General features: G+C 41.7%; 7 non-coding genes and 4 pseudogenes across 7 annotated transcripts; all 11 read left to right on the top strand.

Annotated features, from left to right (window-relative positions):
* Positions 1-608: 608 nt before the first annotated feature.
* LOC141151105 (U2 spliceosomal RNA) lies at positions 609-724 on the top strand (annotated as a pseudogene).
* Positions 725-1,247: 523 nt separating this feature from the next.
* Positions 1,248-1,429, top strand: LOC141150199 (U2 spliceosomal RNA). Its single transcript, XR_012246464.1, has one exon. It is a non-coding gene; the product is annotated as a U2 spliceosomal RNA (small nuclear RNA).
* A 1,115-nt stretch (positions 1,430-2,544) lies between these two features.
* LOC141274690 (U2 spliceosomal RNA) lies at positions 2,545-2,735 on the top strand. The gene has a single exon (XR_012322960.1). It is a non-coding gene; the product is annotated as a U2 spliceosomal RNA (small nuclear RNA).
* Positions 2,736-3,850: 1,115 nt separating this feature from the next.
* LOC141274689 (U2 spliceosomal RNA) lies at positions 3,851-4,041 on the top strand. Its single transcript, XR_012322959.1, has one exon. It is a non-coding gene; the product is annotated as a U2 spliceosomal RNA (small nuclear RNA).
* Positions 4,042-5,156: 1,115 nt separating this feature from the next.
* On the top strand, positions 5,157-5,347 carry LOC141274687 (U2 spliceosomal RNA). Its single transcript, XR_012322958.1, has one exon. It is a non-coding gene; the product is annotated as a U2 spliceosomal RNA (small nuclear RNA).
* A 6,384-nt stretch (positions 5,348-11,731) lies between these two features.
* On the top strand, positions 11,732-11,953 carry LOC141150442 (U2 spliceosomal RNA; annotated as a pseudogene).
* A 1,115-nt stretch (positions 11,954-13,068) lies between these two features.
* LOC141274686 (U2 spliceosomal RNA) lies at positions 13,069-13,259 on the top strand. The gene has a single exon (XR_012322957.1). It is a non-coding gene; the product is annotated as a U2 spliceosomal RNA (small nuclear RNA).
* A 6,384-nt stretch (positions 13,260-19,643) lies between these two features.
* On the top strand, positions 19,644-19,858 carry LOC141150402 (U2 spliceosomal RNA; annotated as a pseudogene).
* Positions 19,859-20,973: 1,115 nt separating this feature from the next.
* On the top strand, positions 20,974-21,164 carry LOC141274685 (U2 spliceosomal RNA). Its single transcript, XR_012322956.1, has one exon. It is a non-coding gene; the product is annotated as a U2 spliceosomal RNA (small nuclear RNA).
* A 1,347-nt stretch (positions 21,165-22,511) lies between these two features.
* Positions 22,512-22,690, top strand: LOC141150483 (U2 spliceosomal RNA; annotated as a pseudogene).
* A 1,115-nt stretch (positions 22,691-23,805) lies between these two features.
* LOC141274683 (U2 spliceosomal RNA) lies at positions 23,806-23,996 on the top strand. The gene has a single exon (XR_012322954.1). It is a non-coding gene; the product is annotated as a U2 spliceosomal RNA (small nuclear RNA).
* Positions 23,997-25,272: the final 1,276 nt, after the last annotated feature.

Below are 25,272 nucleotides of genomic sequence, written 5' to 3'. Positions count from 1 at the left end.
GAACACTGACTTCTTTCATTTAATGCCTGCAGACTATAAAAGAGAACCCAACCCAAAAAGTTTGGTTGATTAGTCTGTGGCATTCTGTTAAACTGTTGCTTATGGCGGTCTCTGTGAGCTTCTCAGCGACATTCAGCCAGCCAGGTATCCTGCCTGCAGTAGATGGAATGTGGCAATGGAACGCTGGCTGCGCGTGTCATAATAGGCTCTGAGCCTTTATATACCTGTGCACAGCAGCAGCCACCTTCAGTCTGCTGCTGGACAGCCAGCAGCAGCAGCAGCAGGAGAGGTATGTAATCAGGAGCCCTCCTGCTAAGGGTAGACAGCTGCTCGTTCCACCCCACCCCCCGCCTTAATTGGTTCTCCTCCCTTCCAACGGTGTTGAGGCGGGTGGGAACAGCAGGGGGTGAAGGTGCTGTGTTTAAAGAGGTGGAGTTATGCAGATCTAAAACGCGTGGATTGCAGCAGCAGCAAGCCGAAAAGTGCAGGCATGTAAGGGATCTAGAGGTTGACAACATGTCTTCTTAACGGGAGTCCAGGAGCTCATCTCCACAAATGGACTTTTCAGGATCCTTGGGTGGCTCCGTAGTTTGAAACCAATTCTGGTTATCGCTTCTCGGCCTTTTGGCTAAGATCAAGTGTAGTATCTTTTGAAAAGGCAGTTTTGTCCTTGGGCTGCCCTAGTAAATTGATGCATATTACACACTGGTTTGGTGCACTTGTTAGTACGCCAGGTGGCTCATAGAGTTATCTGATGGAAAACATGGCCCTCCAGGATCGAAGTCACTAGGCTGGGTAAGTGTGAGGGCTTTGGAGCAATGTGCCCCAGGAGTAGGCGCCCTGGTGGGAGTCCAAGCTTACTGGGACTGGGAACCCCAGAAAGACTTGGCTTCGTAGCACGCCGCACCTTTGCCAATCATACTTTCTGAGCAACCCCCCCTATTCCTGGCCTCCGGGCTAGGAAGGGGAATTTTTATAAACCCGGTCGGAGGTCCGGTCAGCTTTGGGCTGAGAAACCAACACAGACTCCAGCTCCACTAGGGTGGCAGCCTAGATGGAAGCTGGGAGCACGAAAACGGCTCTTCTCCGGCTTCTGCTAGGGAGAGCATCGGAGATCCCTGACCCTCGCTGTGGCCTTCTGGCTCGGAGGGATGGGGATGGTTTATTGGGGACCCTCTCCTCCGGGAAGGGTCCACATGAATCCTCGCCTCGTGCGCTGTTTTGGTGTGACTTCGGTCACATTTTCAGTGCCTTGGATGCAGCTTCAATCAAAAAATCTGTTCTTATCAGTTTAATATCTGATACGTCCCCTATCTGGGGACCATATATTAAATGGATTTTTAGAACAGGGAGATGGAAAAAGAGCTTGCTCTGTCCACTCCACGCATTGACCTGGTATTGCAGTATCTCCAGGACCGGTGCACCCCTTCTTTAATGCAGTTTCTAAAATCAGAAAGAATTGAATTCAATGTTTTTTGTTCATTTTGCTTGTTTGTCGGATTTTGGGATGGACTCTTTGGCTTTGCTTTTCTTCTCCTCATTGGATTTTTCATGTTCAAAGTTGCAGAAGCCAGATTACAAGCTCATTTTGGTTCAACTTCAGCAACTGTGCATTGCATTGCCATGTAATGTGATGCAATGCTATCTTTCTAGCTCTCCCTTTTTACTTCCTTTTGGATAAACAGACATATTAGGCAAGCATTTTGGAGCTTTCACCTAAATAACTACAGGTGGTGAGATAAGCTGCACAATATAATTGACCTTTCAGTATATTGTTGCACACACACCATCTATTTAGCAAATGCCCTTGTTATCAACAGCAGCCTTTTAAACTCACCTGAGCTAACAGGTATGTGCGCTGGTTACTCTGCTGCGCTTAAAATTTCTTTTTTGGTTTGCTACAATGCCTTTTCTGAAACGTTGTCTCCTTCTGCTGGAACACTGACTTCTTTCATTTAATGCCTGCAGACTATAAAAGAGAACCCAACCCAAAAAGTTTGGTTGATTAGTCTGTGGCATTCTGTTAAACTGTTGCTTATGGCGGTCTCTGTGAGCTTCTCAGCGACATTCAGCCAGCCAGGTATCCTGCCTGCAGTAGATGGAATGTGGCAATGGAACGCTGGCTGCGCATGTCATAATAGGCTCTGAGCCTTTATATACCTGTGCACAGCAGCAGCCACCTTCAGTCTGCTGCTGGACAGCCAGCAGCAGCAGCAGCAGGAGAGGTATGTAATCAGGAGCCCTCCTGCTAAGGGTAGACAGCTGCTCGTTCCACCCCACCCCCCGCCTTAATTGGTTCTCCTCCCTTCCAACGGTGTTGAGGCGGGTGGGAATAGCAGGGGGTGAAGGTGCTGTGTTTAAAGAGGTGGAGTTATGCAGATCTAAAACGCGTGGATTGCAGCAGCAGCAAGCCGAAAAGTGCAGGCATGTAAGGGATCTAGAGGTTGACAACATGTCTTCTTAACGGGAGTCCAGGAGCTCATCTCCACAAATGGACTTTTCAGGATCCTTGGGTGGCTCCGTAGTTTGAAACCAATTCTGGTTATCGCTTCTCGGCCTTTTGGCTAAGATCAAGTGTAGTATCTGTTCTTATCAGTTTAATATCTGATACGTCCCCTATCTGGGGACCATATATTAAATGGATTTTTAGAACAGGGAGATGGAAAAAGAGCTTGCTCTGTCCACTCCACGCATTGACCTGGTATTGCAGTATCTCCAGGACCGGTGCACCCCTTCTTTAATGCAGTTTCTAAAATCAGAAAGAATTGAATTCAATGTTTTTTGTTCATTTTGCTTGTTTGTCGGATTTTGGGATGGACTCTTTGGCTTTGCTTTTCTTCTCCTCATTGGATTTTTCATGTTCAAAGTTGCAGAAGCCAGATTACAAGCTCATTTTGGTTCAACTTCAGCAACTGTGCATTGCATTGCCATGTAATGTGATGCAATGCTATCTTTCTAGCTCTCCCTTTTTACTTCCTTTTGGATAAACAGACATATTAGGCAAGCATTTTGGAGCTTTCACCTAAATAACTACAGGTGGTGAGATAAGCTGCACAATATAATTGACCTTTCAGTATATTGTTGCACACACACCATCTATTTAGCAAATGCCCTTGTTATCAACAGCAGCTTTTTAAACTCACCTGAGCTAACAGGTATGTGCGCTGGTTACTCTGCTGCGCTTAAAATTTCTTTTTTGGTTTGCTACAATGCCTTTTCTGAAACGTTGTCTCCTTCTGCTGGAACACTGACTTCTTTCATTTAATTCCTGCAGACTATAAAAGAGAACCCAACCCAAAAAGTTTGGTTGATTAGTCTGTGGCATTCTGTTAAACTGTTGCTTATGGCGGTCTCTGTGAGCTTCTCAGCGACATTCAGCCAGCCAGGTATCCTGCCTGCAGTAGATGGAATGTGGCAATGGAACGCTGGCTGCGCGTGTCATAATAGGCTCTGAGCCTTTATATACCTGTGCACAGCAGCAGCCACCTTCAGTCTGCTGCTGGACAGCCAGCAGCAGCAGCAGCAGGAGAGGTATGTAATCAGGAGCCCTCCTGCTAAGGGTAGACAGCTGCTCGTTCCACCCCACCCCCCGCCTTAATTGGTTCTCCTCCCTTCCAACGGTGTTGAGGCGGGTGGGAACAGCAGGGGGTGAAGGTGCTGTGTTTAAAGAGGTGGAGTTATGCAGATCTAAAACGCGTGGATTGCAGCAGCAGCAAGCCGAAAAGTGCAGGCATGTAAGGGATCTAGAGGTTGACAACATGTCTTCTTAACGGGAGTCCAGGAGCTCATCTCCACAAATGGACTTTTCAGGATCCTTGGGTGGCTCCGTAGTTTGAAACCAATTCTGGTTATCGCTTCTCGGCCTTTTGGCTAAGATCAAGTGTAGTATCTGTTCTTATCAGTTTAATATCTGATACGTCCCCTATCTGGGGACCATATATTAAATGGATTTTTAGAACAGGGAGATGGAAAAAGAGCTTGCTCTGTCCACTCCACGCATTGACCTGGTATTGCAGTATCTCCAGGACCGGTGCACCCCTTCTTTAATGCAGTTTCTAAAATCAGAAAGAATTGAATTCAATGTTTTTTGTTCATTTTGCTTGTTTGTCGGATTTTGGGATGGACTCTTTGGCTTTGCTTTTCTTCTCCGCATTGGATTTTTCATGTTCAAAGTTGCAGAAGCCAGATTACAAGCTCATTTTGGTTCAACTTCAGCAACTGTGCATTGCATTGCCATGTAATGTGATGCAATGCTTTCTTTCTAGCTCTCCCTTTTTACTTCCTTTTGGATAAACAGACATATTAGGCAAGCATTTTGGAGCTTTCACCTAAATAACTACAGGTGGTGAGATAAGCTGCACAATATAATTGACCTTTCAGTATATTGTTGCACACACACCATCTATTTAGCAAATGCCCTTGTTATCAACAGCAGCCTTTTAAACTCACCTGAGCTAACAGGTATGTGCGCTGGTTACTCTGCTGCGCTTAAAATTTCTTTTTTGGTTTGCTACAATGCCTTTTCTGAAACGTTGTCTCCTTCTGCTGGAACACTGACTTCTTTCATTTAATGCCTGCAGACTATAAAAGAGAACCCAACCCAAAAAGTTTGGTTGATTAGTCTGTGGCATTCTGTTAAACTGTTGCTTATGGCGGTCTCTGTGAGCTTCTCAGCGACATTCAGCCAGCCAGGTATCCTGCCTGCAGTAGATGGAATGTGGCAATGGAACGCTGGCTGCGCGTGTCATAATAGGCTCTGAGCCTTTATATACCTGTGCACAGCAGCAGCCACCTTCAGTCTGCTGCTGGACAGCCAGCAGCAGCAGCAGCAGGAGAGGTATGTAATCAGGAGCCCTCCTGCTAAGGGTAGACAGCTGCTCGTTCCACCCCACCCCCCGCCTTAATTGGTTCTCCTCCCTTCCAACGGTGTTGAGGCGGGTGGGAACAGCAGGGGGTGAAGGTGCTGTGTTTAAAGAGGTGGAGTTATGCAGATCTAAAACGCGTGGATTGCAGCAGCAGCAAGCCGAAAAGTGCAGGCATGTAAGGGATCTAGAGGTTGACAACATGTCTTCTTAACGGGAGTCCAGGAGCTCATCTCCACAAATGGACTTTTCAGGATCCTTGGGTGGCTCCGTAGTTTGAAACCAATTCTGGTTATCGCTTCTCGGCCTTTTGGCTAAGATCAAGTGTAGTATCTGTTCTTATCAGTTTAATATCTGATACGTCCCCTATCTGGGGACCATATATTAAATGGATTTTTAGAACAGGGAGATGGAAAAAGAGCTTGCTCTGTCCACTCCACGCATTGACCTGGTATTGCAGTATCTCCAGGACCGGTGCACCCCTTCTTTAATGCAGTTTCTAAAATCAGAAAGAATTGAATTCAATGTTTTTTGTTCATTTTGCTTGTTTGTCGGATTTTGGGATGGACTCTTTGGCTTTGCTTTTCTTCTCCTCATTGGATTTTTCATGTTCAAAGTTGCAGAAGCCAGATTACAAGCTCATTTTGGTTCAACTTCAGCAACTGTGCATTGCATTGCCATGTAATGTGATGCAATGCTATCTTTCTAGCTCTCCCTTTTTACTTCCTTTTGGATAAACAGACATATTAGGCAAGCATTTTGGAGCTTTCACCTAAATAACTACAGGTGGTGAGATAAGCTGCACAATATAATTGACCTTTCAGTATATTGTTGCACACACACCATCTATTTAGCAAATGCCCTTGTTATCAACAGCAGCCTTTTAAACTCACCTGAGCTAACAGGTATGTGCGCTGGTTACTCTGCTGCGCTTAAAATTTCTTTTTTGGTTTGCTACAATGCCTTTTCTGAAACGTTGTCTCCTTCTGCTGGAACACTGACTTCTTTCATTTAATGCCTGCAGACTATAAAAGAGAACCCAACCCAAAAAGTTTGGTTGATTAGTCTGTGGCATTCTGTTAAACTGTTGCTTATGGCGGTCTCTGTGAGCTTCTCAGCGACATTCAGCCAGCCAGGTATCCTGCCTGCAGTAGATGGAATGTGGCAATGGAACGCTGGCTGCGCGTGTCATAATAGGCTCTGAGCCTTTATATACCTGTGCACAGCAGCAGCCACCTTCAGTCTGCTGCTGGACAGCCAGCAGCAGCAGCAGCAGGAGAGGTATGTAATCAGGAGCCCTCCTGCTAAGGGTAGACAGCTGCTCGTTCCACCCCACCCCCCGCCTTAATTGGTTCTCCTCCCTTCCAACGGTGTTGAGGCGGGTGGGAACAGCAGGGGGTGAAGGTGCTGTGTTTAAAGAGGTGGAGTTATGCAGATCTAAAACGCGTGGATTGCAGCAGCAGCAAGCCGAAAAGTGCAGGCATGTAAGGGATCTAGAGGTTGACAACATGTCTTCTTAACGGGAGTCCAGGAGCTCATCTCCACAAATGGACTTTTCAGGATCCTTGGGTGGCTCCGTAGTTTGAAACCAATTCTGGTTATCGCTTCTCGGCCTTTTGGCACGATCTGTAGTGGGTTGTGACATTGGGCTGAAGGTTACTGTGGTGGCAGAACCGATTCTTGGCCTTTGGAGATATCCAGTGCTGCTTTTGGGAATCGGTGCTAAAGCTGCAGTGCCTTTTCTTTACGGAGGACGGTGTGTTGGAGGGAGGACGAACTTCGTGGAGGCTGCGATCCGTGTGTGATATTTTCCTTGGTATCTGGAAAAGAAGAGGAAAATCATGGAGACAAGGAGAAACCCTGGAGGAAGGAAGGAGAATCAAGCAAGCAACCCGAATGATTATTTCTCGGAGGAGCATCCGCTGAAGGACACCATCAGGTTCGTGGTTGCTCCTGACCACCGGCAGGTGAAAGATTCTCAATTTATTTTCAATGTTATTTGTAAGCTCTTGAAGATCGACAAGGAGCATCTTTTTTGCTTTCAATCTTTTTTTTCTCGAGGACTTTATGATGTTACGCTTAATAAAGCCTCGCAGTGTGAAAGTGCCTATGCTCTTTATGAAGTAAATAAAGAGAAGGTAGAGCTGGAGGGGGTGAAAGTAATCCCCTCTTTTCAGTTTTCAATGAAAGTACTGACGATTCATTTGTTTAGTCCATTTATTACAGACTCTGAGGTTGAAAGTTACCTATCAATGTATTGTGACAAAATCATCCCTAAGAGACGCGGGGAAACACAGTTTGGAGTGTGGAACGGGAAACGTGTGTATGTGGTATCATTTAGGAAGAACCCGAATGAGGAGGGGGGCGTGTCCAGACCTCCGCCGCAGGTTTATATCAACCATAGCCGCGGTTATTTATTCTTCCCAGGGATGCCACACTACTGCCGTGTGTGTAAAAAATATGGACATCTGGATGCAGAATGTAACAAGTGTTTTAGTTGCATGGGTACTCCTCACCAGATGGATGAGTGCCCTAAAAATAAGAAAAAGGATGTAGAGGAGATGGACACATCGCCTGAAGAACAGCAACAAGAAGCTAAAGACGATGTGGAAGCAGGCATTGCTGCTGAAGAGGAAAAAGGGGAAGAGGAGAAAGAAAGGAGTGAGAAGGAGGAGACAGAAAGAAAGAGAAAAGAGGAAGAGGAGGGACGGGCAATGAAGGAGAAGAAGAAGGAGGAACGGGTTAAAAAATCACAAGAAGAAGAGGAAAGGAAGTTGGAAGAAAGGAAGAGAAAGAAGGAAGAGGAAAAACAGAAGAGGATAGAGGACATAGAAAAAAGGGCCATGGAGATAAAGAAACAGATGGAAAGGAAAAAGAGAGAAGAGCAGAAGAAAGAAGATAAGAAGAAAGAAGATAAGAATGAAAAGAAGAAGATAGAAGAACAGAAGAAAGAAGATCAGAAGAGAGAAGAGAAGAGTCAAATGTTGCAAGAAATTTCTCCACTAAGTAAAGGGAGTAGTTGTGGAGGGGAAAGTGATATTCCAGAAGTAGTGGAGTCCACTCCTACTAATTCCCTGTCGCAGAGCTTACCTTGCGCGCAGGTACAAATGGACTGCACAGAAAAATCTCTAAAAAGAAGTGTGGATAGAAGTGATAATGAAGGAATACCATGTGGTGGGAAAGTAAAGGCATTAGAAGCAACAAGTCTGCTGGGGAGTGTGTCATCTTCGGATGTATCAGATCTGGAGGTAGACCCATCTTCTCCGGCAGTAGAGAATGAGGGCGGAGGGAAGAGCCCTGCACTAAATGTTAGAAGATGATCCGCTCAATGTCCCTGAATGTTCAGGGGTTTAACGACCTATATAAGAGAACTGCTTTATATGATTTTTTAAATAATGAAAATATTGATTTTATCTTTCTACAAGAATGTAATTTGACAAAAAAAATAAGCTATGAATATTTACAGGGTATATGGAAGGGTAACTTATGCTTTTCTGGTGGGAACGAGTCAAAAAGTGATGGTGTGGGGTTTTTATGCTCTAAAGATTGGGAGATTGTAAATTATGAAGAGATATACCCTGGGAGGATTTTAAGAATTGATGTGCAGAAAAATGGGAAGAAAGTGAGGTGTTTTAATGTGTATGCAAATGCAGAAAAAGCCTTGAGATTACATTTGTTTGAACTGTTGCAGCTGTTTTTACCTGGAGTAGATCCATTAGTTTTAGGTGGGGATTTTAATTGTCATTTAAAAAATGTAAAAGATGGGTCAGCTTCATGTCTTAGAAATATTTTAGCAGCTTTTAATCTTAAAGATACATGGGCATTAGATGGACAAAAAAAGGAGCATGAAGTCACTTGGGTGGGGAGAGGTGTTTCATCCAGAATAAATTATATTTTTATATCTCAAGCCCTAACATGCTCAGGTTTTAAAACGCATTCAACACCTTTTTCAGATCATAAAATAATAGAATGTAGTTTTAAAATAGAATCAGATGTGGATAAAAGACCGTCACACTGGAAATTTAATGTATCCCTACTACAAGACGAGGTGGTTATGGAAGGTTTTAAAAAGCTGTATGAAAAACTGAAGCTAAAAAAAACGTTTTTTAAATCTATTTTTAATTGGTGGGATTTTGTCAAGAAGGAGGTAAAAATATTTTTTATTAAAGAAGGAAAGAAGAAAGCTGCTGCAAAACGTATTTTTTATAATGATCTTAATGCTAAACTGCAATGTTTTTTTCACCTCGAAAATAACGGATGTGATCTGCAGGAGGCGATCCGAACAACAAAAGAAAAGATCCAAAACTGCCTGAAAGAAAAAGGTAAAGAAATTATTTTTAATTCCCGAGTAAAAGTTTTAGACGAGGATGAAAAATGCACAAAATTCTTTTTTAAAAAAATATGTGACAAGAAGGATTATATGAAGGTTTTGGAAGGAGAAACAAGTTTGGAGGGGAAGAAGATGAAAGCAAAAGAATTTTATGATGATTTATTTTCTGTTAAAAACACGGATGTGTCTCTAAAAAAACATTTTTTAGAAGGACTGGAAAAAAATTTTAATGCGGAAGATAAATCTTTTTTAATAGGGAATTTTACTAAAGAGGAAGTTTTTAATACAATTAATACGCTACAAAATAACAAAACGCCGGGAGCAGATGGACTACCTGTTGAATTTTACAAGTGTTTATGGGAGATCATGGGTGAGGATTTTTATGAAGTAATTTTAGAAGCAGAAGCATCTTTTAGTGTCCCAGAGTCGTGGTGGGAGGGTCTTATTGTTTTATTATTTAAGAAAGGAAATAAAGAACTGATTAAAAATTGGAGACCAATAACCCTTTTAAATACGGACTGTAAGGTATATGCAAAGTTACTAGCAAATAGATTAAAAAAGGTAATCGGCTCAGTAATAGAAGTGGATCAGACGTGTGCAGTGCCAAATCGGAGAATCAGCGACTCATTGATTTTAATCAGGGATGTTTTATGGGATGTTTTAGACAGAAAACAAAAGCTTGCTCTAATTACTTTGGATTTTGAAAAAGCGTACGATAGAGTTGCCCATGATTTTTTATTTGCAGTTTTAGAGAAAATGGGATGCCCGGATGTTTTTAGCAAACGTATTAAATCTCTTTACAAATCATGTTTTAGCAAAATATCTATTAATGGTTTTTTATCTGATAATGTAAAAATAAACTGTGGCGTTAAACAGGGGTGTCCCTTATCCCCTATTCTTTTTATTTGTGCAATTGAACCACTTTTAGCAGCTTTTAGGAGAGATAAGGTAATCAATGGTTTTTTTATTCCCGGGAGTTGCAATGAACAAGTTAAAGTGGTGGCATATATGGATGATGTGACGGTTTTAGTTAAAGACACTAGAAGCATGAACAGAGCCATAAGAACAGTGGATTGGTTTGGGGGCGCATCGGGTTTTAAAATTAACATGGAAAAATCTGGTATTTTAACTGTTGGTGATTTTATTGTAGATTCTGAGTGTAAATTAACAAGAATGAATGAAGTAAAAATTTTAGGTATTTATTTCTCAGAGTCAGGTGGTAATGTAAGAAATTGGGAGTCTCTGCTGGAAAGAGTTAAGAAAAAGATTACTTTCTGGCAGTTGAGAGATCTTACCCTGGAAGGAAAAATTTTAATTATTAGACAGGTTTTACTCCCAATGTTTTTATATGTCTCAACAGTTTTTATCCCCCAAAATAATATCATGAAGAGAGTTATTAAGGTATGTTTTAATTTTTTATGGAGATCCAAGATGGAAAGAGTAAAGAGAGAGGAGATATATAAATCAAAGAAAAAAGGTGGGAAAGGTTTTCCGGATATTAGGTCCTTTTTATATGCAAAGTATGTAGCGAACTGTGTATGCACTTTATTAGGACCAGGCTCTAAGCTAAAGTTGTTTTCTATATATAATTTAGGTTTCTATATTAGAAATTATAAATGGTTGGAGATGTCTCTAAATAGGCCTTATAGGTTTTTACCTCCAGGAAATTATATTGTTTTAGAAAAAATTTTAAGAGATTTTAAACTTAAGATGGTCGAAATAAATGTTCTTAAATGCCATAAAAAAATCCTAAAAATCCTGGAAGAGAGAATAGGTATCAGTCCTGTGGAACATTTTTCATTCAAAATTGTGGAAAGAATCTGGATGAATGTAAATTATAGTGTGTTATCTAATGAACACAGGGATTTACTCTGGTGTATAGTAAAAGACTGCCTGCCAACCCGTGAGTTCCAACACAGGCGTGGGTTGGTAAGATCTGAAGTGTGCCCAAGATCCAGGTGTGGGAATAGTGAAACACCCATGCACATCTTCTGGAATTGTAATTTTGCACAGACAATATGGAGGAAAGTGTGCAATATAGTGAGAGCTGTGAGTACTGTTAATTTTTTGGATTTTAACAGAGTATTTTATGGGATGGGGATAAGAGAGGAGGATTTTAAAATTGTATGGATTATTATTGCATGTGTGAAGGCGGCATTGTGGAAAGCAAGGAACATTTTAGTGTTTAAACATAAGGAAGTAACAGTCGACCAGTGTATTAAATTATGTCTAAGTTATTTGTACATGTATTTCTGGAGGGACAAAATGACGCTTGGCAAGGTGAAAGCAAATGAGAAATGGAAACAATGTAAATGGAATGAACTTACCTTGTAAGCTTTGATTTTTTGAAAACCTGTGGAAAAACAAAAAAACAAAAACAAAAACAAACAAAAAAAAATAGCCAAAACTATATAATTTTTAAAAAAAAAAAAAAAGAGGGAAAAAATAAATAAATATATATATATAAAAGAAAAAGAAAATAAAAGATTTGGAGAAGTATTAAAATTGGTAGAATGCACGATGATGGATTTGAGTCTTCTTATCTTTTTGTTGATTCCAAGACTTTGTAATCTGAGTCAAAAAAAAAAAAAAAAAAAAAAAAAAAAAATCTGTTCTTATCAGTTTAATATCTGATACGTCCCCTATCTGGGGACCATATATTAAATGGATTTTTAGAACAGGGAGATGGAAAAAGAGCTTGCTCTGTCCACTCCACGCATTGACCTGGTATTGCAGTATCTCCAGGACCGGTGCACCCCTTCTTTAATGCAGTTTCTAAAATCAGAAAGAATTGAATTCAATGTTTTTTGTTCATTTTGCTTGTTTGTCGGATTTTGGGATGGACTCTTTGGCTTTGCTTTTCTTCTCCTCATTGGATTTTTCATGTTCAAAGTTGCAGAAGCCAGATTACAAGCTCATTTTGGTTCAACTTCAGCAACTGTGCATTGCATTGCCATGTAATGTGATGCAATGCTATCTTTCTAGCTCTCCCTTTTTACTTCCTTTTGGATAAACAGACATATTAGGCAAGCATTTTGGAGCTTTCACCTAAATAACTACAGGTGGTGAGATAAGCTGCACAATATAATTGACCTTTCAGTATATTGTTGCACACACACCATCTATTTAGCAAATGCCCTTGTTATCAACAGCAGCCTTTTAAACTCACCTGAGCTAACAGGTATGTGCGCTGGTTACTCTGCTGCGCTTAAAATTTCTTTTTTGGTTTGCTACAATGCCTTTTCTGAAACGTTGTCTCCCTCTGCTGGAACACTGACTTCTTTCATTTAATGCCTGCAGACTATAAAAGAGAACCCAACCCAAAAAGTTTGGTTGATTAGTCTGTGGCATTCTGTTAAACTGTTGCTTATGGCGGTCTCTGTGAGCTTCTCAGCGACATTCAGCCAGCCAGGTATCCTGCCTGCAGTAGATGGAATGTGGCAATGGAACGCTGGCTGCGCGTGTCATAATAGGCTCTGAGCCTTTATATACCTGTGCACAGCAGCAGCCACCTTCAGTCTGCTGCTGGACAGCCAGCAGCAGCAGCAGCAGGAGAGGTATGTAATCAGGAGCCCTCCTGCTAAGGGTAGACAGCTGCTCGTTCCACCCCACCCCCCGCCTTAATTGGTTCTCCTCCCTTCCAACGGTGTTGAGGCGGGTGGGAACAGCAGGGGGTGAAGGTGCTGTGTTTAAAGAGGTGGAGTTATGCAGATCTAAAACGCGTGGATTGCAGCAGCAGCAAGCCGAAAAGTGCAGGCATGTAAGGGATCTAGAGGTTGACAACATGTCTTCTTAACGGGAGTCCAGGAGCTCATCTCCACAAATGGACTTTTCAGGATCCTTGGGTGGCTCCGTAGTTTGAAACCAATTCTGGTTATCGCTTCTCGGCCTTTTGGCTAAGATCAAGTGTAGTATCTGTTCTTATCAGTTTAATATCTGATACGTCCCCTATCTGGGGACCATATATTAAATGGATTTTTAGAACAGGGAGATGGAAAAAGAGCTTGCTCTGTCCACTCCACGCATTGACCTGGTATTGCAGTATCTCCAGGACCGGTGCACCCCTTCTTTAATGCAGTTTCTAAAATCAGAAAGAATTGAATTCAATGTTTTTTGTTCATTTTGCTTGTTTGTCGGATTTTGGGATGGACTCTTTGGCTTTGCTTTTCTTCTCCTCATTGGATTTTTCATGTTCAAAGTTGCAGAAGCCAGATTACAAGCTCATTTTGGTTCAACTTCAGCAACTGTGCATTGCATTGCCATGTAATGTGATGCAATGCTATCTTTCTAGCTCTCCCTTTTTACTTCCTTTTGGATAAACAGACATATTAGGCAAGCATTTTGGAGCTTTCACCTAAATAACTACAGGTGGTGAGATAAGCTGCACAATATAATTGACCTTTCAGTATATTGTTGCACACACACCATCTATTTAGCAAATGCCCTTGTTATCAACAGCAGCCTTTTAAACTCACCTGAGCTAACAGGTATGTGCGCTGGTTACTCTGCTGCGCTTAAAATTTCTTTTTTGGTTTGCTACAATGCCTTTTCTGAAACGTTGTCTCCCTCTGCTGGAACACTGACTTCTTTCATTTAATGCCTGCAGACTATAAAAGAGAACCCAACCCAAAAAGTTTGGTTGATTAGTCTGTGGCATTCTGTTAAACTGTTGCTTATGGCGGTCTCTGTGAGCTTCTCAGCGACATTCAGCCAGCCAGGTATCCTGCCTGCAGTAGATGGAATGTGGCAATGGAACGCTGGCTGCGCGTGTCATAATAGGCTCTGAGCCTTTATATACCTGTGCACAGCAGCAGCCACCTTCAGTCTGCTGCTGGACAGCCAGCAGCAGCAGCAGCAGGAGAGGTATGTAATCAGGAGCCCTCCTGCTAAGGGTAGACAGCTGCTCGTTCCACCCCACCCCCCGCCTTAATTGGTTCTCCTCCCTTCCAACGGTGTTGAGGCGGGTGGGAACAGCAGGGGGTGAAGGTGCTGTGTTTAAAGAGGTGGAGTTATGCAGATCTAAAACGCGTGGATTGCAGCAGCAGCAAGCCGAAAAGTGCAGGCATGTAAGGGATCTAGAGGTTGACAACATGTCTTCTTAACGGGAGTCCAGGAGCTCATCTCCACAAATGGACTTTTCAGGATCCTTGGGTGGCTCCGTAGTTTGAAACCAATTCTGGTTATCGCTTCTCGGCCTTTTGGCACGATCTGTAGTGGGTTGTGACATTGGGCTGAAGGTTACTGTGGTGGCAGAACCGATTCTTGGCCTTTGGAGATATCCAGTGCTGCTTTTGGGAATCGGTGCTAAAGCTGCAGTGCCTTTTCTTTACGGAGGACGGTGTGTTGGAGGGAGGACGAACTTCGTGGAGGCTGCGATCCGTGTGTGATATTTTCCTTGGTATCTGGAAAAGAAGAGGAAAATCATGGAGACAAGGAGAAACCCTGGAGGAAGGAAGGAGAATCAAGCAAGCAACCCGAATGATTATTTCTCGGAGGAGCATCCGCTGAAGGACACCATCAGGTTCGTGGTTGCTCCTGACCACCGGCAGGTGAAAGATTCTCAATTTATTTTCAATGTTATTTGTAAGCTCTTGAAGATCGACAAGGAGCATCTTTTTTGCTTTCAATCTTTTTTTTCTCGAGGACTTTATGATGTTACGCTTAATAAAGCCTCGCAGTGTGAAAGTGCCTATGCTCTTTATGAAGTAAATAAAGAGAAGGTAGAGCTGGAGGGGGTGAAAGTAATCCCCTCTTTTCAGTTTTCAATGAAAGTACTGACGATTCATTTGTTTAGTCCATTTATTACAGACTCTGAGGTTGAAAGTTACCTATCAATGTATTGTGACAAAATCATCCCTAAGAGACGCGGGGAAACACAGTTTGGAGTGTGGAACGGGAAACGTGTGTATGTGGTATCATTTAGGAAGAACCCGAATGAGGAGGGGGGCGTGTCCAGACCTCCGCCGCAGGTTTATATCAACCATAGCCGCGGTTATTTATTCTTCCCAGGGATGCCACACTACTGCCGTGTGTGTAAAAAATATGGACATCTGGATGCAGAATGTAACAAGTGTTTTAGTTGCATGGGTACTCCTCACCAGATGGATGAGTGCCCTAAAAATAAGAAAAAGGATGTAGAGGAGATGGACACATCGCCTGAAGAACAGCAACAAGAAGCTAAAGACGATGTGGAAGCAGGCATTGCTGCTGAAGAGGAAAAAGGGGAAGAGGAGAAAGAAAGGAGTGAGAAGGAGGAGACAGAAAGAAAGAGAAAAGAGGAAGAGGAGGGACGGGCAATGAAGGAGAAGAAGAAGGAGGAACGGGTTAAAAAATCACAAGAAGAAGAGGAAAGGAAGTTGGAAGAAAGGAAGAGAAAGAAGGAAGAGGAAAAACAGAAGAGGATAGAGGACATAGAAAAAAGGGCCATGGAGATAAAGAAACAGATGGAAAGGAAAAAGAGAGAAGAGCAGAAGAAAGAAGATAAGAAGAAAGAAGATAAGAATGAAAAGAAGAAGATAGAAGAACAGAAGAAAGAAGATCAGAAGAGAGAAGAGAAGAGTCAAATGTTGCAAGAAATTTCTCCACTAAGTAAAGGGAGTAGTTGTGGAGGGGAAAGTGATATTCCAGAAGTAGTGGAGTCCACTCCTACTAATTCCCTGTCGCAGAGCTTACCTTGCGCGCAGGTACAAATGGACTGCACAGAAAAATCTCTAAAAAGAAGTGTGGATAGAAGTGATAATGAAGGAATACCATGTGGTGGGAAAGTAAAGGCATTAGAAGCAACAAGTCTGCTGGGGAGTGTGTCATCTTCGGATGTATCAGATCTGGAGGTAGACCCATCTTCTCCGGCAGTAGAGAATGAGGGCGGAGGGAAGAGCCCTGCACTAAATGTTAGAAGATGATCCGCTCAATGTCCCTGAATGTTCAGGGGTTTAACGACCTATATAAGAGAACTGCTTTATATGATTTTTTAAATAATGAAAATATTGATTTTATCTTTCTACAAGAATGTAATTTGACAAAAAAAATAAGCTATGAATATTTACAGGGTATATGGAAGGGTAACTTATGCTTTTCTGGTGGGAACGAGTCAAAAAGTGATGGTGTGGGGTTTTTATGCTCTAAAGATTGGGAGATTGTAAATTATGAAGAGATATACCCTGGGAGGATTTTAAGAATTGATGTGCAGAAAAATGGGAAGAAAGTGAGGTGTTTTAATGTGTATGCAAATGCAGAAAAAGCCTTGAGATTACATTTGTTTGAACTGTTGCAGCTGTTTTTACCTGGAGTAGATCCATTAGTTTTAGGTGGGGATTTTAATTGTCATTTAAAAAATGTAAAAGATGGGTCAGCTTCATGTCTTAGAAATATTTTAGCAGCTTTTAATCTTAAAGATACATGGGCATTAGATGGACAAAAAAAGGAGCATGAAGTCACTTGGGTGGGGAGAGGTGTTTCATCCAGAATAAATTATATTTTTATATCTCAAGCCCTAACATGCTCAGGTTTTAAAACGCATTCAACACCTTTTTCAGATCATAAAATAATAGAATGTAGTTTTAAAATAGAATCAGATGTGGATAAAAGACCGTCACACTGGAAATTTAATGTATCCCTACTACAAGACGAGGTGGTTATGGAAGGTTTTAAAAAGCTGTATGAAAAACTGAAGCTAAAAAAAACGTTTTTTAAATCTATTTTTAATTGGTGGGATTTTGTCAAGAAGGAGGTAAAAATATTTTTTATTAAAGAAGGAAAGAAGAAAGCTGCTGCAAAACGTATTTTTTATAATGATCTTAATGCTAAACTGCAATGTTTTTTTCACCTCGAAAATAACGGATGTGATCTGCAGGAGGCGATCCGAACAACAAAAGAAAAGATCCAAAACTGCCTGAAAGAAAAAGGTAAAGAAATTATTTTTAATTCCCGAGTAAAAGTTTTAGACGAGGATGAAAAATGCACAAAATTATTTTTTAAAAAAATATGTGACAAGAAGGATTATATGAAGGTTTTGGAAGGAGAAACAAGTTTGGAGGGGAAGAAGATGAAAGCAAAAGAATTTTATGATGATTTATTTTCTGTTAAAAACACGGATGTGTCTCTAAAAAAACATTTTTTAGAAGGACTGGAAAAAAATTTTAATGCGGAAGATAAATCTTTTTTAATAGGGAATTTTACTAAAGAGGAAGTTTTTAATACAATTAATACGCTACAAAATAACAAAACGCCGGGAGCAGATGGACTACCTGTTGAATTTTACAAGTGTTTATGGGAGATCATGGGTGAGGATTTTTATGAAGTAATTTTAGAAGCAGAAGCATCTTTTAGTGTCCCAGAGTCGTGGTGGGAGGGTCTTATTGTTTTATTATTTAAGAAAGGAAATAAAGAACTGATTAAAAATTGGAGACCAATAACCCTTTTAAATACGGACTGTAAGGTATATGCAAAGTTACTAGCAAATAGATTAAAAAAGGTAATCGGCTCAGTAATAGAAGTGGATCAGACGTGTGCAGTGCCAAATCGGAGAATCAGCGACTCATTGATTTTAATCAGGGATGTTTTATGGGATGTTTTAGACAGAAAACAAAAGCTTGCTCTAATTACTTTGGATTTTGAAAAAGCGTACGATAGAGTTGCCCATGATTTTTTATTTGCAGTTTTAGAGAAAATGGGATGCCCGGATGTTTTTAGCAAACGTATTAAATCTCTTTACAAATCATGTTTTAGCAAAATATCTATTAATGGTTTTTTATCTGATAATGTAAAAATAAACTGTGGCGTTAAACAGGGGTGTCCCTTATCCCCTATTCTTTTTATTTGTGCAATTGAACCACTTTTAGCAGCTTTTAGGAGAGATAAGGTAATCAATGGTTTTTTTATTCCCGGGAGTTGCAATGAACAAGTTAAAGTGGTGGCATATATGGATGATGTGACGGTTTTAGTTAAAGACACTAGAAGCATGAACAGAGCCATAAGAACAGTGGATTGGTTTGGGGGCGCATCGGGTTTTAAAATTAACATGGAAAAATCTGGTATTTTAACTGTTGGTGATTTTATTGTAGATTCTGAGTGTAAATTAACAAGAATGAATGAAGTAAAAATTTTAGGTATTTATTTCTCAGAGTCAGGTGGTAATGTAAGAAATTGGGAGTCTCTGCTGGAAAGAGTTAAGAAAAAGATTACTTTCTGGCAGTTGAGAGATCTTACCCTGGAAGGAAAAATTTTAATTATTAGACAGGTTTTACTCCCAATGTTTTTATATGTCTCAACAGTTTTTATCCCCCAAAATAATATCATGAAGAGAGTTATTAAGGTATGTTTTAATTTTTTATGGAGATCCAAGATGGAAAGAGTAAAGAGAGAGGAGATATATAAATCAAAGAAAAAAGGTGGGAAAGGTTTTCCGGATATTAGGTCCTTTTTATATGCAAAGTATGTAGCGAACTGTGTATGCACTTTATTAGGACCAGGCTCTAAGCTAAAGTTGTTTTCTATATATAATTTAGGTTTCTATATTAGAAATTATAAATGGTTGGAGATGTCTCTAAATAGGCCTTATAGGTTTTTACCTCCAGGAAATTATATTGTTTTAGAAAAAATTTTAAGAGATTTTAAACTTAAGATGGTCGAAATAAATGTTCTTAAATGCCATAAAAAAATCCTAAAAATCCTGGAAGAGAGAATAGGTATCAGTCCTGTGGAACATTTTTCATTCAAAATTGTGGAAAGAATCTGGATGAATGTAAATTATAGTGTGTTATCTAATGAACACAGGGATTTACTCTGGTGTATAGTAAAAGACTGCCTGCCAACCCGTGAGTTCCAACACAGGCGTGGGTTGGTAAGATCTGAAGTGTGCCCAAGATCCAGGTGTGGGAATAGTGAAACACCCATGCACATCTTCTGGAATTGTAATTTTGCACAGACAATATGGAGGAAAGTGTGCAATATAGTGAGAGCTGTGAGTACTGTTAATTTTTTGGATTTTAACAGAGTATTTTATGGGATGGGGATAAGAGAGGAGGATTTTAAAATTGTATGGATTATTATTGCATGTGTGAAGGCGGCATTGTGGAAAGCAAGGAACATTTTAGTGTTTAAACATAAGGAAGTAACAGTCGACCAGTGTATTAAATTATGTCTAAGTTATTTGTACATGTATTTCTGGAGGGACAAAATGACGCTTGGCAAGGTGAAAGCAAATGAGAAATGGAAACAATGTAAATGGAATGAACTTACCTTGTAAGCTTTGATTTTTTGAAAACCTGTGGAAAAACAAAAAAACAAAAACAAAAACAAACAAAAAAAAATAGCCAAAACTATATAATTTTTTTAAAAAAAAAAAAAGAGGGAAAAAATAAATAAATATATATATATAAAAGAAAAAGAAAATAAAAGATTTGGAGAAGTATTAAAATTGGTAGAATGCACGATGATGGATTTGAGTCTTCTTATCTTTTTGTTGATTCCAAGACTTTGTAATCTGAGTCAAAAAAAAAAAAAAAAAAAAAAATCTGTTCTTATCAGTTTAATATCTGATACGTCCCCTATCTGGGGACCATATATTAAATGGATTTTTAGAACAGGGAGATGGAAAAAGAGCTTGCTCTGTCCACTCCACGCATTGACCTGGTATTGCAGTATCTCCAGGACCGGTGCACCCCTTCTTTAATGCAGTTTCTAAAATCAGAAAGAATTGAATTCAATGTTTTTTGTTCATTTTGCTTGTTTGTCGGATTTTGGGATGGACTCTTTGGCTTTGCTTTTCTTCTCCTCATTGGATTTTTCATGTTCAAAGTTGCAGAAGCCAGATTACAAGCTCATTTTGGTTCAACTTCAGCAACTGTGCATTGCATTGCCATGTAATGTGATGCAATGCTATCTTTCTAGCTCTCCCTTTTTACTTCCTTTTGGATAAACAGACATATTAGGCAAGCATTTTGGAGCTTTCACCTAAATAACTACAGGTGGTGAGATAAGCTGCACAATATAATTGACCTTTCAGTATATTGTTGCACACACACCATCTATTTAGCAAATGCCCTTGTTATCAACAGCAGCCTTTTAAACTCACCTGAGCTAACAGGTATGTGCGCTGGTTACTCTGCTGCGCTTAAAATTTCTTTTTTGGTTTGCTACAATGCCTTTTCTGAAACGTTGTCTCCCTCTGCTGGAACACTGACTTCTTTCATTTAATGCTTGCAGACTATAAAAGAGAACCCAACCCAAAAAGTTTGGTTGATTAGTCTGTGGCATTCTGTTAAACTGTTGCTTATGGCGGTCTCTGTGAGCTTCTCAGCGACATTCAGCCAGCCAGGTATCCTGCCTGCAGTAGATGGAATGTGGCAATGGAACGCTGGCTGCGCGTGTCATAATAGGCTCTGAGCCTTTATATACCTGTGCACAGCAGCAGCCACCTTCAGTCTGCTGCTGGACAGCCAGCAGCAGCAGCAGCAGGAGAGGTATGTAATCAGGAGCCCTCCTGCTAAGGGTAGACAGCTGCTCGTTCCACCCCACCCCCCGCCTTAATTGGTTCTCCTCCCTTCCAACGGTGTTGAGGCGGGTGGGAACAGCAGGGGGTGAAGGTGCTGTGTTTAAAGAGGTGGAGTTATGCAGATCTAAAACGCGTGGATTGCAGCAGCAGCAAGCCGAAAAGTGCAGGCATGTAAGGGATCTAGAGGTTGACAACATGTCTTCTTAACGGGAGTCCAGGAGCTCATCTCCACAAATGGACTTTTCAGGATCCTTGGGTGGCTCCGTAGTTTGAAACCAATTCTGGTTATCGCTTCTCGGCCTTTTGGCTAAGATCAAGTGTAGTATCTGTTCTTATCAGTTTAATATCTGATACGTCCCCTATCTGGGGACCATATATTAAATGGATTTTTAGAACAGGGAGATGGAAAAAGAGCTTGCTCTGTCCACTCCACGCATTGACCTGGTATTGCAGTATCTCCAGGACCGGTGCACCCCTTCTTTAATGCAGTTTCTAAAATCAGAAAGAATTGAATTCAATGTTTTTTGTTCATTTTGCTTGTTTGTCGGATTTTGGGATGGACTCTTTGGCTTTGCTTTTCTTCTCCTCATTGGATTTTTCATGTTCAAAGTTGCAGAAGCCAGATTACAAGCTCATTTTGGTTCAACTTCAGCAACTGTGCATTGCATTGCCATGTAATGTGATGCAATGCTATCTTTCTAGCTCTCCCTTTTTACTTCCTTTTGGATAAACAGACATATTAGGCAAGCATTTTGGAGCTTTCACCTAAATAACTACAGGTGGTGAGATAAGCTGCACAATATAATTGACCTTTCAGTATATTGTTGCACACACACCATCTATTTAGCAAATGCCCTTGTTATCAACAGCAGCCTTTTAAACTCACCTGAGCTAACAGGTATGTGCGCTGGTTACTCTGCTGCGCTTAAAATTTCTTTTTTGGTTTGCTACAATGCCTTTTCTGAAACGTTGTCTCCCTCTGCTGGAACACTGACTTCTTTCATTTAATGCCTGCAGACTATAAAAGAGAACCCAACCCAAAAAGTTTGGTTGATTAGTCTGTGGCATTCTGTTAAACTGTTGCTTATGGCGGTCTCTGTGAGCTTCTCAGCGACATTCAGCCAGCCAGGTATCCTGCCTGCAGTAGATGGAATGTGGCAATGGAACGCTGGCTGCGCGTGTCATAATAGGCTCTGAGCCTTTATATACCTGTGCACAGCAGCAGCCACCTTCAGTCTGCTGCTGGACAGCCAGCAGCAGCAGCAGCAGGAGAGGTATGTAATCAGGAGCCCTCCTGCTAAGGGTAGACAGCTGCTCGTTCCACCCCACCCCCCGCCTTAATTGGTTCTCCTCCCTTCCAACGGTGTTGAGGCGGGTGGGAACAGCAGGGGGTGAAGGTGCTGTGTTTAAAGAGGTGGAGTTATGCAGATCTAAAACGCGTGGATTGCAGCAGCAGCAAGCCGAAAAGTGCAGGCATGTAAGGGATCTAGAGGTTGACAACATGTCTTCTTAACGGGAGTCCAGGAGCTCATCTCCACAAATGGACTTTTCAGGATCCTTGGGTGGCTCCGTAGTTTGAAACCAATTCTGGTTATCGCTTCTCGGCCTTTTGGCTAAGATCAAGTGAGGTAAGATTGGGTCGCCTCTGGTTTCGGCTGGAGGTGGCTATTTGTCCCTGTTCCTCGCTGTGGCCTTCTGGCTCGGAGGGACGGGGAATGGTTTGGGGGACCCTTCTCCTTTTGGAGAGGGTTTCAAGAAGTCCAGCATCCTAGTGCACTTTTTTTGTGGCACTTGTCACTTTTTTAAGCGCACTCGGGTTTTGTACACGAATTCGGGCTTTCGATAAAAAAATCTGTTCTTATCAGTTTAATATCTGATACGTCCCCTATCTGGGGACCATATATTAAATGGATTTTTAGAACAGGGAGATGGAAAAAGAGCTTGCTCTGTCCACTCCACACATTGACCTGGTATTGCAGTATCTCCAGGACCGGTGCACCCCTTCTTTAATGCAGTTTCTAAAATCAGAAAGAATTGAATTCAATGTTTTTTGTTCATTTTGCTTGTTTGTCGGATTTTGGGATGGACTCTTTGGCTTTGCTTTTCTTCTCCTCATTGGATTTTTCATGTTCAAAGTTGCAGAAGCCAGATTACAAGCTCATTTTGGTTCAACTTCAGCAACTGTGCATTGCATTGCCATGTAATGTGATGCAATGCTATCTTTCTAGCTCTCCCTTTTTACTTCCTTTTGGATAAACAGACATATTAGGCAAGCATTTTGGAGCTTTCACCTAAATAACTACAGGTGGTGAGATAAGCTGCACAATATAATTGACCTTTCAGTATATTGTTACACACACACCATCTATTTAGCAAATGCCCTTGTTATCAACAGCAGCCTTTTAAACTCACCTGAGCTAACAGGTATGTGCGCTGGTTACTCTGCTGCGCTTAAAATTTCTTTTTTGGTTTGCTACAATGCCTTTTCTGAAACGTTGTCTCCTTCTGCTGGAACACTGACTTCTTTCATTTAATGCCTGCAGACTATAAAAGAGAACCCAACCCAAAAAGTTTGGTTGATTAGTCTGTGGCATTCTGTTAAACTGTTGCTTATGGCGGTCTCTGTGAGCTTCTCAGCGACATTCAGCCAGCCAGGTATCCTGCCTGCAGTAGATGGAATGTGGCAATGGAACGCTGGCTGCGCGTGTCATAATAGGCTCTGAGCCTTTATATACCTGTGCACAGCAGCAGCCACCTTCAGTCTGCTGCTGGACAGCCAGCAGCAGCAGCAGCAGGAGAGGTATGTAATCAGGAGCCCTCCTGCTAAGGGTAGACAGCTGCTCGTTCCACCCCACCCCCCGCCTTAATTGGTTCTCCTCCCTTCCAACGGTGTTGAGGCGGGTGGGAACAGCAGGGGGTGAAGGTGCTGTGTTTAAAGAGGTGGAGTTATGCAGATCTAAAACGCGTGGATTGCAGCAGCAGCAAGCCGAAAAGTGCAGGCATGTAAGGGATCTAGAGGTTGACAACATGTCTTCTTAACGGGAGTCCAGGAGCTCATCTCCACAAATGGACTTTTCAGGATCCTTGGGTGGCTCCGTAGTTTGAAACCAATTCTGGTTATCGCTTCTCGGCCTTTTGGCTAAGATCAAGTGTAGTATCTGTTCTTATCAGTTTAATATCTGATACGTCCCCTATCTGGGGACCATATATTAAATGGATTTTTAGAACAGGGAGATGGAAAAAGAGCTTGCTCTGTCCACTCCACGCATTGACCTGGTATTGCAGTATCTCCAGGACCGGTGCACCCCTTCTTTAATGCAGTTTCTAAAATCAGAAAGAATTGAATTCAATGTTTTTTGTTCATTTTGCTTGTTTGTCGGATTTTGGGATGGACTCTTTGGCTTTGCTTTTCTTCTCCTCATTGGATTTTTCATGTTCAAAGTTGCAGAAGCCAGATTACAAGCTCATTTTGGTTCAACTTCAGCAACTGTGCATTGCATTGCCATGTAATGTGATGCAATGCTATCTTTCTAGCTCTCCCTTTTTACTTCCTTTTGGATAAACAGACATATTAGGCAAGCATTTTGGAGCTTTCACCTAAATAACTACAGGTGGTGAGATAAGCTGCACAATATAATTGACCTTTCAGTATATTGTTGCACACACACCATCTATTTAGCAAATGCCCTTGTTATCAACAGCAGCCTTTTAAACTCACCTGAGCTAACAGGTATGTGCGCTGGTTACTCTGCTGCGCTTAAAATTTCTTTTTTGGTTTGCTACAATGCCTTTTCTGAAACGTTGTCTCCTTCTGCTGGAACACTGACTTCTTTCATTTAATGCCTGCAGACTATAAAAGAGAACCCAACCCAAAAAGTTTGGTTGATTAGTCTGTGGCATTCTGTTAAACTGTTGCTTATGGCGGTCTCTGTGAGCTTCTCAGCGACATTCAGCCAGCCAGGTATCCTGCCTGCAGTAGATGGAATGTGGCAATGGAACGCTGGCTGCGCGTGTCATAATAGGCTCTGAGCCTTTATATACCTGTGCACAGCAGCAGCCACCTTCAGTCTGCTGCTGGACAGCCAGCAGCAGCAGCAGCAGGAGAGGTATGTAATCAGGAGCCCTCCTGCTAAGGGTAGACAGCTGCTCGTTCCACCCCACCCCCCGCCTTAATTGGTTCTCCTCCCTTCCAACGGTGTTGAGGCGGGTGGGAACAGCAGGGGGTGAAGGTGCTGTGTTTAAAGAGGTGGAGTTATGCAGATCTAAAACGCGTGGATTGCAGCAGCAGCAAGCCGAAAAGTGCAGGCATGTAAGGGATCTAGAGGTTGACAACATGTCTTCTTAACGGGAGTCCAGGAGCTCATCTCCACAAATGGACTTTTCAGGATCCTTGGGTGGCTCCGTAGTTTGAAACCAATTCTGGTTATCGCTTCTCGGCCTTTTGGCACGATCTGTAGTGGGTTGTGACATTGGGCTGAAGGTTACTGTGGTGGCAGAACCGATTCTTGGCCTTTGGAGATATCCAGTGCTGCTTTTGGGAATCGGTGCTAAAGCTGCAGTGCCTTTTCTTTACGGAGGACGGTGTG

Source organism: Phyllobates terribilis, unplaced genomic scaffold (assembly GCF_046119375.1).
Source record: "Phyllobates terribilis strain yellow unplaced genomic scaffold, ASM4611937v1 Scaffold_5__5_contigs__length_657084704, whole genome shotgun sequence".
In the NCBI taxonomy this organism is placed as follows: Eukaryota; Metazoa; Chordata; class Amphibia; order Anura; family Dendrobatidae; genus Phyllobates; species Phyllobates terribilis.
The sequence above is the reverse complement of the archived record's forward strand: the minus strand, read 5'-3'. Positions and strand labels throughout refer to the sequence as shown.